Source organism: Quercus robur, chromosome 11, assembly GCF_932294415.1.
Source record: "Quercus robur chromosome 11, dhQueRobu3.1, whole genome shotgun sequence".
Taxonomy (NCBI): Eukaryota; Viridiplantae; Streptophyta; class Magnoliopsida; order Fagales; family Fagaceae; genus Quercus; species Quercus robur.
The window spans coordinates 22,411,578-22,428,727 of record NC_065544.1 but is presented as its reverse complement, the minus strand read 5'-3'; the positions used below and the strand labels follow the sequence as shown (position 1 = coordinate 22,428,727).

Below are 17,150 nucleotides of genomic sequence, written 5' to 3'. Positions count from 1 at the left end.
AACTTCATCTTATGCTTGATCTCATATTGCCTGTTTCATATGCATTTATAATTTTCTGCTTACAATGATCATGGTGTATTGTTGTGTTTCAGGAGTTTTTGTTCATATGATTCAAGTGCTTCACAGCTTCTAGAATTAGGTGTGAGTGAGTTTTGATCAACTGTTCCCAACTCACATGTTAAGTCTAGAGTCTGTTTTAGGGTTTTGTCACGGAATAGCCAAAGGGGGAGATTGTAAGGTTGAATTTATTCAACCATCTAATTGGCTTTATTCCGTGCCAAATTTGCTTGTAATTCAGCATTTAGTAACCCTGTATTTAGGTGGGATTGTTGTAAGGGTAGTGAGTGAGATAGTGTGAAGATTGCTCAAGAGTGTGCAAGAAAACAGAGTGTCGCGGCTGGGACTCGCGACTGGTCTCGCGGCTTCAACCCGCCAGAAGATGCACACGTGCCAAGCATGCTGGAAGATGAACAGTCATGCTAGCTGGAGCACTACAGGACAAAACAGGACAACTGGCCATACGGTTAACTCGCGACTGGAACTCGCGACTTAGTCAAGCCGCGAGGTCAAGCCGCGAGCCACCCCTGTTTTGGAAAAACCTGACGTTTCGCATTCCACTCCTCTCCAGTATAAATACCCTTTTAACCCACGTTTGAAAGAGAGCTTCCAGAGAGAATTTTGAGAGAGAAACCCTAAAGAAAAACCAGATTGTTTCACCCACAATCTCTACCTTAGAGTCTCATCAAAATCCCTCACTCTCTTCCTCTCCATTGTCAAATCCTTGAGAGGCCATTATACCAAACCTGGTTCTCACCATTATCATCTCTGTGAGACAGACGTTTGGAGTTCTGGGAAGCAGTTAGGAAGGAGCCAATATTCATTGGTTGATGCTACGGTGTAGTAGCGGAATCCGGAAAGCTAGAAAAGAAAAAGGTTCGGCGCAACCTCGTTGGAGCAAGAAGCTTGGAGGGCTTAGGTGCATTGGGTAGATTAGGCTTGGAGGGTCTATTGCTGTCCTTGTATCCCAACTATATTTTCTAGTGGATTGATTACCGCTTGGAGGGCGGCGGAGAGGTTTTTCGCCGAGGTCTTCGGTTTCCTCTTCGATAACATATCTGGTGTTATCGCTGTGTTTGCATCTTCCTTCCTCTCTATCTCTGCCTTTACATTATCTGCTGTGGTTTATTTTGTTGTGGCTTAGATAGTTGTTTAATCAATACCATGTTATAGCATATGTTAAGTTTCCGCACACTATTGTTTAACATATTGCGTGTGTTGATTTAATTGGTTTTTGGGGGTCTAAACGTTCAAAAGTGTTTTTGTACACGTTTTTGAACTTTCAGTTCTCAAAGAAGTCCATTTTGGTCTTCTCATCACGGAACTGGACGTGTAAGGGAGTAAGGTCAGAAGAAGTGGATGCCCCAGAACGAAGAGGGTTCCAAGACAAAGTAGATTTACGTTTAGGTACCATGAAGCAACTAACGTAAACAAGAGAGAGAAAAACACATAGAAAAGCACCAAACACAATCAATATAAAAGAATATAGAGAATGTAAGGTACGTATGCATGAAAATGCAAGAGCATGTGATATGCAATAGTAAACACATCATGGGCTTAGCCCAATCCAATCATACCAACACACAATCAGTTCAACAAAGTAAACACACAACAATCATCAATAAAACATTGTTATATTGCAAATAAGATGCAATGCATGATGATTTTGAACCATTTTCACAAAGCCCATGCCAAAAGTTTTGCAAAAACCTCTTTGATTTTGCAAAACCCCAAATTTTTCAACAAATCCCCAAATCTAGGTTAGAATGGATGAAATGTATGATTAAAGGCTTGAGAAAAAAGAAATCATACATGTGAAATATGCAATGAAAAGGCCAAAGAATGAGTAAGGAAGATGAAGGGGTTGAGTGAGAAGAGTTTGGGAGTGAGAGAGAAGTTTGTCTATCGAGAGAGATAAAAGAGAAATGAGACAAAAATCGTGAAGCACGTATATATAGAAGTTTCAGAATTCTCGACAGATCGAGAAGTGTTGAGAGGTGTCGAGTTTTAAAGGCATGAAGAGATACAACTATCGAGTAGGTGTCCAGAGGTGTCCACAGTAAAAACATGCTTAATGGATCAAGGAGCTATCGAATAGCTATCAAGGAGACAGAAACTTTCTCGATGGATCAAGGAGCTATCGAGAAGCTATCGAGATTGCTATAAAAAGAAGTTGAAGAGCTCGATAAATAAGCCAGCCATTGAGAGGTGTTGAGGAGCTCTTGAGATTGCTTAAAAACAATTTTTCAAGAAGAGAAAAACAAAGACATGAATGTAATCAAACATGCAATTCAACCAAGGATCCAAAAACATTTTAATCTCTCAAAAACATCTCTCAATCAAGAAAAATGCAAGCACATAGATCCCAAAACACACACACACACACACACACACACTAAACAAGTCTAACTAATTTTATATTTCAAAAACAAGTTAAGATAGTTTAGTGAGCATACATTAACATAAAGTATTCCTTGTATTAGCCAAATCACATTATACTTACACATGTATCAAAAGTAGTAAAGAATATTGCGTGTTGTGTGTGAAAAACATCGCAAGATTGCATAAATGTCTTCATGTTATGATGATTTGAGATATGAGAAAATCACTTTAACTCACACACAATTATAACTGTTTGATGGGGACTATCACCTTCAAGGTACATCCTATAATTCCCACATCTCCCAGAATACATGCTTGCAATTATATATAAAGCATTTTGATATTTTTGCTTTTATTTTTCTTTACATATTTTTCTTTTAAGCAAACCATGCATAGGCATATAAGAGAAAGAAAAGAAATACCCAATTATGTTAAGCATTTGACATTCCACTTTTACTATGCCAAAGCATACAAATAGCATTTCATGATTGGCTAGGAACAGTAGTGAGATGGTTATTTATGCCTTTCTCTTAGGATTTTCTAGTCCTTCCTATCAAAAAAAGTGATATAAGTGTTAAGTATAAGAGATTACTTAATCTTACTCATCACAAACACAAGCCACAAAACTCACTTGCTTAGTTGTGCATAGAGATGCTCATCTAAGTTACAAAAGATACAAAGTTTAGAAAAATTTGTTTTAATGGCCATCCAAGGTACACAAGTATCAATGTACACACACACTGTTTTTGTATTTTTCTGATTTTTCAATTTTTTTTAATGAAAAAAAAATAAAGCAAAATTGAAAAAAAAAAAATAAACAAACAAAAACATGTTGAACAAAACAAATCAATGCATAAAACTAGACTAACTCAAAATAAAAAGCTAAACACACAAGTAACGCAAAACACAAAAAACACGAAAGGGAGAGAGAATAAGTGACAAAATCACTCAGAGCCTTTTTCCTTCCACACCTTGGAAGAGCCTTTCTGTTTAGCAAACCTTGATTCGGTAGTAAGGGGGAAGAGTTAAACTCATTCGAGTTCGAAAGGAACATTAGGGTTTTGAGAAGATCTCCGAGAAGAGCAAAAAAGGATGGAAACTGATTCTAATCTCTTGACGCAATCATGCTATTGCTTTTTTGAGTGGCTAGTCACTTGTAGCGATTAGGTCGAGTATGTCTAGCTGCTCCACAGTGATGACAGAAGTGCTGCTTTTTCTCCCTAGACTTTTGAGAGTTTCCCTTCTTAGCCCTAGGGTTTTTAATCTCTTTCTTATCAAGTTTAGGGGGTGCTCCTAAGATAAATTTAACCTTATCTGTGTTCTCACTAGCTAATTCATTTTTAACATCATTGTTCTTAATTTCAATATTATTAGCAGGAAGAACAAAAACAGTAGCACAAGTAGAAGCAATACTAGGAGAAGAGAAATCATACTCTAAACTAGTTCGATTGGAAGCCGATTTCTGAAGACTGAGCATCTCATTGAGCTTAGTGCTTAAAGTCCTTTCTAGCTGAGCTCTAACTTAGAACAGTTCTATCTCAAGCTTCTTGGTCTTCTTAGCCAAGAAATTATTCTCAAATCTTAATACTCTAATAGTCTAATTTGCTTCATCAAACTTTATAGAGATTTCAACTCGCTCGAGCTCCACATCACTAAGTTTATTGATGGCCAACCTATACAATTTCTCATGTTTTTTTTGAGACCTTGTATAACTTTGAATAGGGTGTGTTGATGTCGTCTTGTTTATCCATCTTATCAAACTTAGACTCCACTAATTCCTTTTCTTCATCCATATCTTCAACAATCCCCTTAGTAAGATCTACAGTGGCAGTGAAGGCATTTAGGATTCCGTCATCCTTATTATCGGAGTTATCCTTAAGCTCAGTGTTGCTCAAGGTAGCAGCAAGTGCCTTGCTCTTCCTAATGGTCTTGAGATAAGTAGGACACTCGTGTTTCATATGATCGAAACCTTGACACCTAAAGCACTTTGGTCCTAAGGGAATAGTGTACTGACCACCATCCCTAGCATCCTTCTTCCCTTTGTCTTGGCTCTTAGATTAAGAAGAACTCAATTGTCTACTATCCTTGTCGAAGCCCTTTGCATTGGCATTCTTCATGAACTTCTTGAATTGCCTGTTGATGTAAGACTTCATCTTAGAATCTTCATCGTCTGAAGACTCATTCATGTCACTACTCTCAACTTTCAAAGCCATGATCTTGCTCTTGCTTGATTTCCCTATCCTCGTCAAACCTAACTCATAAGGCTGCAAATTGCCAACCAACTCTATCAAAGGAATTTTGTCAATGTCCTTTGATTCCTCAATGGCAATGATCTTGGCGTGGAATCTCTCGAGTAGAGATCTGAGCACTTTTGTCATAATCTTGGGTTCAGGAATGGTTTCCTCAAAATTAAAAGTTAAGTTTACTATGTCCTTGAGCATGGGATAGAACTCATTAGATGACTCATCCTCCTCCATCTTGATCTCTTCAAAACTGGTAGTGAGCCTCTAAAGTTTTGAATCCTTGACAACCTTGGTTTCTTCATAGGTTGTTTGGAGGATGGTCCATGCTTCCTTTGTAGTTTCAGTGGAAGATATCTTTTTGAACTCCTCATTCATGACTGCACTGAATAGTGCATTCAATGCCCTGTTGTTGAAGTTTTCCACCTTGATCTTAGCATCATCCCAGTCGGTCGGCGCTTCTGTAGGCTTAATCCAGCCTATCTCCACAACTTGCCACACTTTCTCATCCAAAGACTACAAGAAAGCTCCCATGCATACTTTCCAGTATGCATAGTTAGTGCCATCAAATAAATGAGGTACAATAAGAGACTATCTTCTATATATAACAAACAGGAGCTAATGGATCACACAACAGAAATTAACCTAATCAGAGTGTGTCTACTTTGATACCACTTGATAGGCCAACGACGAATTGACCTCTTGTGATGAATTAATTGATTAATTAGTCAAGTTTATTAATTAATCAAATTAACATGCAAAGCGCATGATAGCACACAGTAGCACAAACAAATCACCAATTAACTAAAGTATGCAACAGAAAATAAATTGACATGGTGATTTGTTTACGAATGGAGAAAACTTACACGGCAAAAACCCCACCAGATGATTTGAGGTCACCACTCCCGAGAATCTACTATTATCAAAACAAACGATTACAAGTAAAGGAATCCCAATACCTTATACCAACCTACAGTTGAACCCCTACCCCAATACCCAATTATACTTATTCTGTAGTGACAATCTCTCTTTTTCAATGCACGGCTCTCAATACATGACTAACCAATTGCGCGGATCCCAGTACCCGACTTGATCACCAACTTGAGAAGGATGTTGGCTACAAAATTCTTCAGCTCATCACACAATGAAGATCATGAAGTTGCTTGGTCACAAAACCCTATCGTGCACAAACACAATAGCTTCTTCAAGAACTAGGGCAAACTAGGTTTCCGTTCACACCTTTCTTCACACTTGTGGAATTTGCTTTTGTGCAACCTTTTACGACCCTCAAAATAATCCTTATATATGTTTAAGGTTATGAGAAAAGAAAGTCCAAACATATATTCATAGATTGGATGAAAATCTGCTTGAAAAACTGAACTTCATAAACCTTGATAGATAGCCATCTATCGAGCTAGCTGTCAAGCCACGGGCTTCAGCAGCTTTTAAATCTCGATAGATCTAGCTATCAAGCTAACTGTCAAGCTTTAAAATATTGTACTTTCTCACTTGATTCTTGGACAAACTTGGATGGTTTTAACACTTGAACTTGAAACCTTATTTCTTGAAGCATTAAACACATCCTAGATCTACCTAATTACAAGTAAAATGCGTTTTATCAAATGATTAGCTAATTACATAAAATGTTGACATATGTTCCTAACATTGAATCACATATGTCCTAACAAATTTGAAGAGAAAAAACATTTTTCCTCACTAGATATTCAATTGACCTAACTTTAAATTAAGGCAAAAATGCAAAACTGACCCTCTAGCTTTCACTCTTTTTCATTTCAGTCCTCTAATTTTCAATTTTATCAATTTAGTCCTCTAACTTTCAATTTTTGTCAATGTAGGATTCCGTTAAACCCCAGTCATGGGCTACCATTAATGTCACTAAAACAACGCCGTTTTTCCCTCTCTCTTTTTTTTTTTTTAAAAAAAAAAAATCGGAATTAAAATAAAAAAATAAAAATCTGTATGGAGTAATATTGGTTTCCTCCAACAAGTGGCCAATAGTCGCAAACAAAGGGTGTGAGTCAATACCCAAGTATTTTTTGGCAAACACCTTGAATGCTTCAAAGCCACAATAAGACAATTCTATGTGCTTGTCCATATTCCCCTCCTAATGAGAGCTAGATCAAGCTTTTCCAAATAATTGGTGGTGAAAGCAATGATCCTCTCCCCTCCAATAGCCGACCAAAATCCATCTATGAAATTCAACAAACCAGAGAGAGTGACCTTACTATTGCTGTCTTCTTCACCATAGATCATTTTAGTAAAAAGATCCTTCCCTTCTTCATCCTTCGCTTTCTTCTTTGCCTTCTTTCCTCGGGGAAGGGGAACGAGGGAACAATGACGTGGATCAAATCTAAACACATTCTATAAGTGTAACATCTTCACCTTCGCTTTCTTCTTTGCCTTCAGCGTTTTTTTCTTTTGTCCTCGTTTGTATGTGGTATTAGTATATATGCTAGTAACTTTCACCTAACCTATGATTTTTTTTTTTTGCTTTTGTTTTTTTGTTTTTGGATGTGAACCTATCATTTGTTTGAAATGTGAAAGAAAAAGAGGATATCATTGTCAAGGAAAATATGATGGTTTTTTTTTTTTTTTTTTTTTTTTTTTTTTTTTTTTTTTTTTTTTTTGAGAGAGAAAGAATTCTTCTCATTTTGGACAATGTTTACTGGGAAAAAATTGACCTTTGTCCTTTTTTTTTTAAAAAAAAAAATCTAGTATTTTGCCTCATTTTCCAAACTAATTAGAGAAATGCCCCTCTTTTGAAACTCGATTTTCTCAAAATCCAGTTATGCCCTATAGTGTCGTTTTTAGGAGTCTATAGTGACGTTTTAATAAGCCTATAGTGGCGTTTTGTAACTTGAGCTCCATAAACTTGAGTTATAGGTAAAAAAAAAAGGAAAAACTTATATTGAACTTGAGTTCATGAAGATCGATTTACAAAACGCCCTTATAGATACTTAAAACGTTACTATAGGATCCTTAAAATGCCACTATAGGCCTCTAGAATTTTTTTTTTTTAAAACTCAATTTTAAAAAAGTCGAGTTTCAAAAGAGGAGCATTTCTCTAATTAGTTTAGGAAAAAGGATAAAATGCTGGATTGCTTTTTTTAAAAAGAGCAAAGGCCAATTTTGTCTGTGTTTACTGCATAGATATTTTTGGGTGCATATATGGCCACTTGCTTTACAGGTGAGATTGAGACCATGCAAGACTATAATACAGTACCGTGGAGAATTTGTCAATCTCTTGGACCATATTGTTCACGTTCTCATGCCCTATCTATCAAGCTTATTGGATGACAACCATTATTATTTGAGTTGCGATGTCCCCATGCGAAACACGTTTTAACGGGTAATAATACTGCGTTTTAACTTTAAAAGGGCTGTTTCTCAACCAAAAAAAAAAAAAAAAAAAAAAAACAAACAAACAAACAAACAAACAAACAAACAAAAACTTAAAATTGCTCAATTAAGTTATAATTGTAACTCTTCATATTATATATATATATAACTGAAATTTTTGACTTTTTATTGACCTCCCTCAAACATACCACATTATTATTATTTTTTAAAATAAAATTATTTTTATTTAGTTCAAACTTAATAAGGAGTGAAACTCTATCTCTCGACAATTAAAAAGAAAAAAAGAAAAAAAAAAAAAAAAAAAAAAACTCTATCTCTCTAACAAGTCCAACTTAAAATCAAACTCATCATTATCATTTTTTTTAAACAAAATTATTTTTGTTTAGTCCAAACTTAATAAGGAGTGAAATTCTTTCTTTCTAACAAGTCCAATTTAAACTCAAACTTAAACGTTGATAATCATGAATACTATAAAAGCAGTGCAAACCCCAATATATATACATATATATATATATATTTATATATATATTGTTTTTTCTTTTTAAAAAACAGAGTAGAGGTATGAGCTCTTTTTCTGTTATTTTCTTCTCCTCTACTTTGTTAATATATATATATATATATATATATATAGTATGGTTCTTCATGTATTGCAAGCTTTTTTATCTTGTAAAAAACGGCTAAAGAGAGTTTGGTGATTCACGTACAATTTAAAAAAAAAAAAAAAAAATTTGTACGTGAACCACCAGACTCTCTTTTGCAATTTGAGGTTGCTGCTACTGCATATGTCTTTACTTCACCTCACGATATGAAAGTATGTTAATTTTTTAGGCAGAAAGATTATATACGATATATTAAGAGGAGGTATGGCTTGCATTATTTCAACATGGGCTCCTACTCAACATTTTTTAGCATGGGCCACATGCTGATAAGGTTCGTTTAAAGTTTAGACTTGTTAAAATATATAACTTATTGTTTTATGGGTTTGTGTATTTTTTTCTTTTTCTTATATTTCTTTTTTGAATAGTCATATATTTTTTGAATTTTTTCAATAACTTATTCTTTAATTATATATCTTTTATGACACTTTGGAAGTTTTAACAACTGAATTTGAGTAGTCACACACACACACACACACACACACACACACACACACACACACACACATATATATATATATTATCTATAATTTGTAGGTTCTGAATCTTTTAATTCATTTCAATAGTTATAGGTATGGATTATTCTTTTGAATGTAACTCATCTTTCTCTTATATTTCTCTATTATTTAATCGTATATATTTTGTTTCAATAATTTCTAAACATTGAATCATCTTATTCTTTAATATTTTTTGGCTATTCAAAAGTTTTAATATCTAAACTTTTGAGTTATATTTTTGCAGTATTTGAAACTGTCTAAAAAAAAAATTTGTAAGTCATTAGACGTTCAAGCAATGACTTATTTATAAAATTGTAACACAAATTGAAGTCATACAAGAACAAATCATGCGGTGGTGTAATTTTTTAATCAATTTAAGATTTTATAAAATTATTTTAGTTTATCTCAAAAATAGGTAGGTTCTTATGCACAATATAGGTTAGCGACTAGTTGCTTACAACTTTTATGAGCTTTTAAAATAATATATATATATATATATATAATTAAATATAAAAATAACACCAAATTTTTCGATTTTTTGTGTTGAGTTCAGGATATGCCTAACTTTTGGACTGAGAAAAGATCATTCTGTTTGATTGTAAAAGTTTTTTTTTTTTTTTTTTTTTTTTTTTTTTTTTTGAAAAAGAAAAAAAGAGAGATTTGCGGAAATGTCATGCGTAAATAGAAACCATGACATTATTTTATTCTTTATTGCTTTTTAATTGTTGGAGTGAACGCAACTATGGTGTGGAGTCCAAATCTTCTATCACATTCTTCTTGCTCCACTATATATTCCACAAATAAAAATATGCCACATGTCTATCTAATTTATTAAATGCTAAACTTGTGCCTTCTATTATTTTAATTACCTAAATATGATGGGTTATTTATTTATTTATTTTAGGAAATTGAAATAATATAAAGCATAAATTTAGCATTTAATAAATTAGATGGACATGTGGCATGTTTTTATTTGTAGAGTATATAGTAGAGCAAGAAGAGTGGGACAGAAGACTTGGACTCGATAGTGTGGTGGTGGAAAATTGAAAATTGAATGGCTAATATTGGCAGCAAAAATGGCATGAAGGTGGGAACCGATATAATGATGATGGTGGCAATAATAATTAGAAAGATAATTATAATTTATTCATATTTTCATTTTATATATTTTTTTTATAACCATATTTCCATTTTATCTATAGACTCTACAAATTTGTCCCATAAGATTGGTTTAAATTAAATTTTTACTAGTTTGATTATATTTAAAATGAACATAACTGGTTGTTATCCTATGTGATGTACAAATATATATTTGAATAGTGGTATTCCATTATTATTATTATTATTATTATTATTATTATTATTATTTTGGACTTTGACAGATTGGATGAACTTGTTTACTGAAAATTTAAAATGAACATAACTATTTGGGGTGTTCAGAGTTCTAATTATACTCTTACATGTGTATAGACTTATTCTCCCAAACACAAGGATAAAGTCAGGATTTTGATTGAAAGGATGAGACAAAATTTGAATTAACCAATTTTGCTGATTCAAGACTAAAAATATACTAAAATTAAAAACTAAATTAATACTTAAAAAAATAAAACCAGATTCTATTTTTTTAAAAAAAAAATATATCAACGTAAGTAGTCACGATACATAATTTTTTTTTTTTAAAAAAAAAAAAGGAATTTGTCATGCTCCCAACCCAATGAATAGGCTAGGCATCAGGGGTGGCAATTCATATTCACATATCGGGTACTTGTCGTGCTAAGCCATGAGTATTTAGCTATATGGGTTGACCCAAACCCGAGTACCCGACTTGTTTTGTAGAAGTATCAAGAATTCTCGACTCTAACACTACCTGTTTGTTAAACAGGTTGAGCAACACGATACGTTTAACCTGTTTCATTAACAAGTCATGTAAATATCAAAACAAATGACCCATTTATAACCTATTTTGTAAGGTTGAAATTATTCAATCATCTAATTGGCTTTATTCCGGGCCAAATTTGCTTGTAATTCAGCATATAGAAACCCTGTATTTAGGTGGGATTGTTGTAAGGGTAGTGAGTGAGATAAAGTGAAGTTTGCTCAAGAGTGTGCAAGAAAACAGAGTGTCGCGGCTGGGACTCGCGGGTGGACTCGCGGCTTCAACCCGCCAGAAGATGCACACGTGCCAAGCATGCTGGAAGATGAACAGTCATGCTAGCTAGAGCACTACAGGACAAAACAGGACAACTGGCCATACGGTTAACTCGCGACTAGAACTCGCGACTTAGTCAAGCCGCGAGGTCAAGCCGCGAGCCACCCCTGTTTTGGAAAAACCTGACGTTTCACATTCCTCTTCACTCCAGTATAAATACTCTTTTAACCCACGATTGAAAGAGAGCTTCCAGAGAGAATTTTGAGAGAGAAACCCTAAAGAAAAACCAGATTGTTTCACCCACAATCTCTACCTTAGAGTCTCATCAAATTCCCTCACTCTCTTCCTCTCCATTGTCAAATCCTTGAGAGGCATTATACCAAACCTGGTTCTCACCATCATCATCTCTGTGAGACAGTCGTTTGGAGTTCTGGGAAGCAGTTAGGAAGGAGCCAATCTTCATTGGTTGATGCTACGGTGTAGTAGCGGAATCCGGAAAGCTAGAAAAGAAAAAGGTTCGGCGCAACCTCGTTGGAGCAAGAAGCTTGGAGGGCTTAGGTGCATTGGGTAGATTAGGCTTGGAGGGTCTATTGCTGTCCTTGTATCCCAACTGTATTTTCTAGTGGATTGATTACCACTTGGAGGGCGGCGGAGAGGTTTTTCGCCGAGGTCTTCGGTTTCCTCTTCGATAACATATCTGGTGTTATCTCTGTGTTTGCATCTTCCTTCCTCTCTATCTCTGCCTTTACATTATCTGCTGTGGTTTATTTTGTTATGGCTTAGATAGTTGTTTAACCAATTCCATATTATAGCATATGTTAAGTTTCCGCACACTAGTTGTTTGACATATTGCTTGTGTTGGTTAAGTTGGTTTTTGGGGGTCTAAACGTTCAAAAGTGTTTTTGTACACGTTTTTGAACTTTCAATTGGTATCAGAGCGGGTACACTGCTGTTTGGTTTCATTACCATTTGTGTGATCCTTGACTCCCTTTTTTGAGATGGATAGGTCTCAATCCCTTAATGCACCTCCATATTTTGATGGAAGTAATTATGCGTTTTGGAAGGTTCGTATGAGAGCTTTTTTATGCTCTATTGATGAATCCGTGTGGGATGCTGTTGAGATTGGTTGGACCAAACCTGAGGCAGCCAAATCCACATGGGATAAGGCAGCACTTGCTGCATCTAATGCTAACAGTAAAGCACTAAATGCTATTTTCTGTGGTGTGTCTCCAGATGAATTTCACAGGATTTCTCACATTATCATTGCCAAAGATGCATGGGAGATTCTGGAAACAACTTATGAAGGCACGAAGAAAGTGAAAGATACCAAGTTACAAATGCTGACCACTCGGTTTGAGGAGCTCAAGATGAGTGAGGATGAGTCTTTCGACTCTTTCTATGGGAAGCTAAACGAAGTGGTTGTCAGTAAGTTTAACTTGGGGGAGAAAATGGAGGACTCAAAGATTGTGAGGAAGATCCTTCGATCATTGCCGGAAAGTTTTCGTGCTAAGGTGACAGCTATTGAAGAGAGCAAGGATCTTGACGACATCAAGGTACAGGAGCTGGTTGGTTCTCTACAGACCTATGAGATGTCGCTGCCAAATCAACGGAAGAGTAAATCCCTTGCTCTAAAGACCATTAATGAGAAGGTGGAAGATCAAGGCTCATCGGGAGAAGATATGGTGGACAAAGATGTAGCCTATCTTGTTAAAAATTTCAGAAAGTTTTTGAAATTCAAAAACAATGGAAAATTTGATGATAAGAGAAAATTCCAAAATTCTGGAAGGGAGAAGAGGGATTTCCAAAGGAAAGATGGAAAAGAATCCCAATCCACACAAGGTGTCACTTGTTTTGAATGCAACGGGCATGGACACTTTAAGAAGGAATGTCCTAATTATTTGAAATCGAAAGGCAAGGTGTATGCCACGACCTTGAGTGATTCAGACTCGTCCGACTCAGAATCTGAAGAGAGCTGTGATGGAGAAGGGAACTATTCAGCTTTCATGACTATTGCTCATGTTGAGTCTTCGGATGAGTTGAGTTTGCTTGTTCAAGACCTTGGAGAACATAGTGAGGATGACTCACTAGGAATTGTTGAAGAATCGGAAGCTGAAGAAGAAGAAAGCACAGCAACTCTTCAAGAAAATTACAACTCACTCTTGGAGAAGTCGGGTGAATACACAAGGGTAGCCAAGGCTGCTGTAAGAAAGATGAAGAAGGCTGAGGAGGACTACAAAAGTCTCCTAATCTGGTATAGGGAGGCCAAATGCGAGATTGAAACTCTGAATGGTGAGCTGTCCGAAGCTTACACTAAAGTGAGATTTCTTGAGAACGAGGTGATGCAAGCAAATGCTAAAATAGAGAGGGTCACCACCAAGAAGCTATATGATGTTATATCTTCTCAAAAGAGCTTTTCAGACAAATCCGGACTGGGATATACCGGAGGAAGTAGTTCAACTGGAAATGTCACTAAAGAAGTGAAGTTTGTGAAGGCCAAAGATCCAGTTGTAGCTGACCCTACTGGTGTGAAGCTTGAAGTGGAGGAGAAGAAGAGTGTGGTGGACCAACGATGCTGAATTATCGTAATCAGTCTGTGGGCAGGTCTGAATCTCGTGCCAAGTCACGTCCACGACCACAAAGAGGTCCTAGAGGAATGTATGTGTGCCATTATTGCGGACTTCAAGGGCACACTCGACCAAATTGCCAAAAGCTGAGAGCAAAGAACAGTGCAACTCCTCAAAGGTCAGGAGGACCAAGAATTGATAGGAGAACTTGGGCAAGTGATCAACCTAGAAAGCAAAATGGAGATCCCGGAATGATGAACGTGATGAAGATGATTGGTGCATTCACCAACTGCTTGGAAAGCTTCTCACGAAGGTTTGAAAGCCCTAACTCCCGTACCCAATCCTTTAAGGAAATCACCCCAAACGCAAGTGACGTGTGGGTGAAAAGGGGTACTCATGCATAAGCATTACAACATGTCCATGCATCAATACTTCCTATGCTTTGTGACTATGTCTGTGTGGTATGCTTGTTGTTTTTGACTTTGGTTGTTTGCTTGTCTTCTTGTGAATATTTCTTAATTGTGTTTTATCAATCTTTTTGTTTCTTGAGTCAAAAATCCAAAAAATTACATAAAAAAAAATTTGAAAATCAAAAAGCTTGATTGACTTTGTTGAGTTTTGTCTTAAAACTCGTTTTGCCGTGTACCTTTGTGCTAATGGCTTTGTGCATTTCCGAGCATTGCTTGTCTTCATGCACCTATATCACTATGGGAAAAATCTTGAAATCTATGTGATTGTTGTAAATAGATCTTCAAACTTGTCATGAATGATTAGTGAATGGTTATGTTGGTCTTGAAACATGCATAGACTTGTGTCTATATATCTTCCCACTTTTTATTTTTTTTTGCTAAAAAGAGCTCACCAAATGTAAATCTCCAAATGAAAAGAGATATTGAGCTGCAAAAGCCTGTCGCACATTCTAGTATTTGACTAGGAAAAAGGGTAAGCGACCTTATATTAAAAGTGAAATTTCATTCAAAAAGGCCAAAGGCCTGTTCTTCAAAGAGAAATGTTACATATCCCTCTCACAATGAGAGTTGATTGTCTCAAAAAGATCAAAAAGATCAAATGTTATGTTTGAAAGTGGAGTCAAATGAAAAGCTCCAATTTATGTTATCAAGTTGTGTGGGAAGTCATATATTCATATTTCTATAATTGAGATTGGTCACATGATTTAGTGCTAATTGTGTATGCCTTGGTTGAATTGATCATTGAAGCTTCACATTAGACAAAGGACTATCTCATTGTTGATATCCACACACAACACACAAGTTTATGTTCGATAAATGCCATATTCATTTGTGTGATTGTACTTGATAAAATGTGTTTTCACATGCTCAATCTTTGTTAATTCAAACACAAAAAGATTTTTGAGTGTTTTAGGTGTTTTTTTTTGGAAAGTATTTTGTTGGAAAAATCTGAAATTTTCAAAAATACAGTCTTGCCCTATTTTGGCGGCTCAGTCGCGGGTATGTCAAGTCGCGAGCCTCAGTCGCATCTTCGCTGGTCAGTTTTGGCGACTTGTTCGCGAGTGGAAGGTCCAGTCGCGAGATTCACTCAGAGATTTTCGCGGCTCAGCTCGCGACTCTCTCGCGGGTAGACCTTCCAGTCGCGAAAAACACTTAGAAAAATTTTTCAAAATTTTGTTCTTGAGTGCTTTGGCGGCTTGAGCTGGCGACTTTGTGGCGACTTAATCCAGTCGCGAAAATCGCGTGTTTTGCAGAAACAGGAGCAGTTTTTAAACCTCTTTCAGTTTTCCCTCGAACTTTTGTAACTGTTCATCTACTCTTAAAATTGTTGTTTCCTTCCAAACACTTCGTGAATCCTTCTTTCAAATCCCTTTGGTGCTTCGTTTCTTATCCAAATCATCAAGAAAAGGTATGGTTTTTGCTTTCTCAATCTCAGTTTTCTTTGTCCTGCATATTTCTGTTACTGTTTGGACTGGTTTTGTGTTCGTTATACTTTTCTCTATGTGTAATGGGTATGGAGTGGCTTGTTTGATATTGTTCTCACCTGTTTTCATGCTGAGCAGTCACAATGTATATTTCATTGTTCTGATTTTTGCCTATTATTGAATCTGAGAATCTTTTCTGAAATGGGTTTGGTGTTTATTTGACTTACTCATTACACTTGCCTGAATATTGATGTTGGTGTTTGGTTTTGGTCACTGAGTGGTTATGATAACATAATGTATGATTCTCAACCACGTGCTCCAGTGTGGATGTTTGGTTCCTTCTTGATTGAAATATTTTCCCCATGTTCATGTCTCTGATGGAGTGATTTATGTTATCTGCTCTAAATGTTCAAATGCTGTATCTTATTGCATATCATGGTCATGTTAACCTGTCTCAATGTCAGTCTTTGTCAGTTGTGATGTCTATCTTTGTCTTGGTGCACTTTCACCAAGTTTGATACATGGATTAGTTTGTGCTTCTGTGTATTGTTGGAAGGTTTGGTTGGGTCTGCACTATAATCAGTCTGGGTTTATATATTGAAATATTGGTTATACTGAATCTTGTTGACAATTTTTTGTGGGGTATTGTTGCTTGGTTCTTTTCTGTTGGTCTGTTCTCTTGCAGATGTCTCGTCGATCTTCCAGGGGTAAAGACATTGTTGCTGATGAACCAGCAACCCCAGTTGCTAAAAGGACTCGTCTATCATCTCAAGCATCTCAAGATCCCAATGAGGATAGATTCAGAGTTCCCCTTAACTCACACGCCTACTCAAATGAGTTTGACAAGTCAACAACTATAGTGGAGCGGGTAGTAGAGTTCAACACCTTAGGGACTACTTTCATCCCTCGAATCTTTGAGAAACGAGACTGGGCAAACTTGTTCGGAAACTTTGATGATCCAATGGATGAGCTGGTCAAAGAATGCTTCTCCAATGCAACTGATCTTGGACCTAACCAAATTTTCTGGGTCAGAGGAACAGAGTTCTGTGTTACCCCAGACTCCATCGCAGATCTTCTCGGCATCACCAGACCTCAGAATGTGAATTTAACTCCCTATGATGAACGAAATCTAGAGGTTGGAGAAATTTTACAAATCCTAGGCCACGATCATGAGGTATCCAGTGCAGGAACTTCCATCAGCACCGCAAAGTTTGCATCTGAGCTGACCACACTGAAGTTGATCATGTTCACCAATCTCTACCCACTGTCCAACACTACATTCATCAATCTTGGGAGAGCTATATTTCTGTGTGATCTCATTACTGGAGCC

General features: G+C 36.2%; 1 protein-coding gene across 1 annotated transcript in view; it reads right to left on the bottom strand.

The window, feature by feature from the left end:
• LOC126707276 (7-deoxyloganetin glucosyltransferase-like) overlaps positions 1–17,150 on the bottom strand; it is a 96,850-nt gene that overhangs the window by 28,170 nt on the left and 51,530 nt on the right. The gene's annotated exons all lie outside the window — the stretch shown is intronic.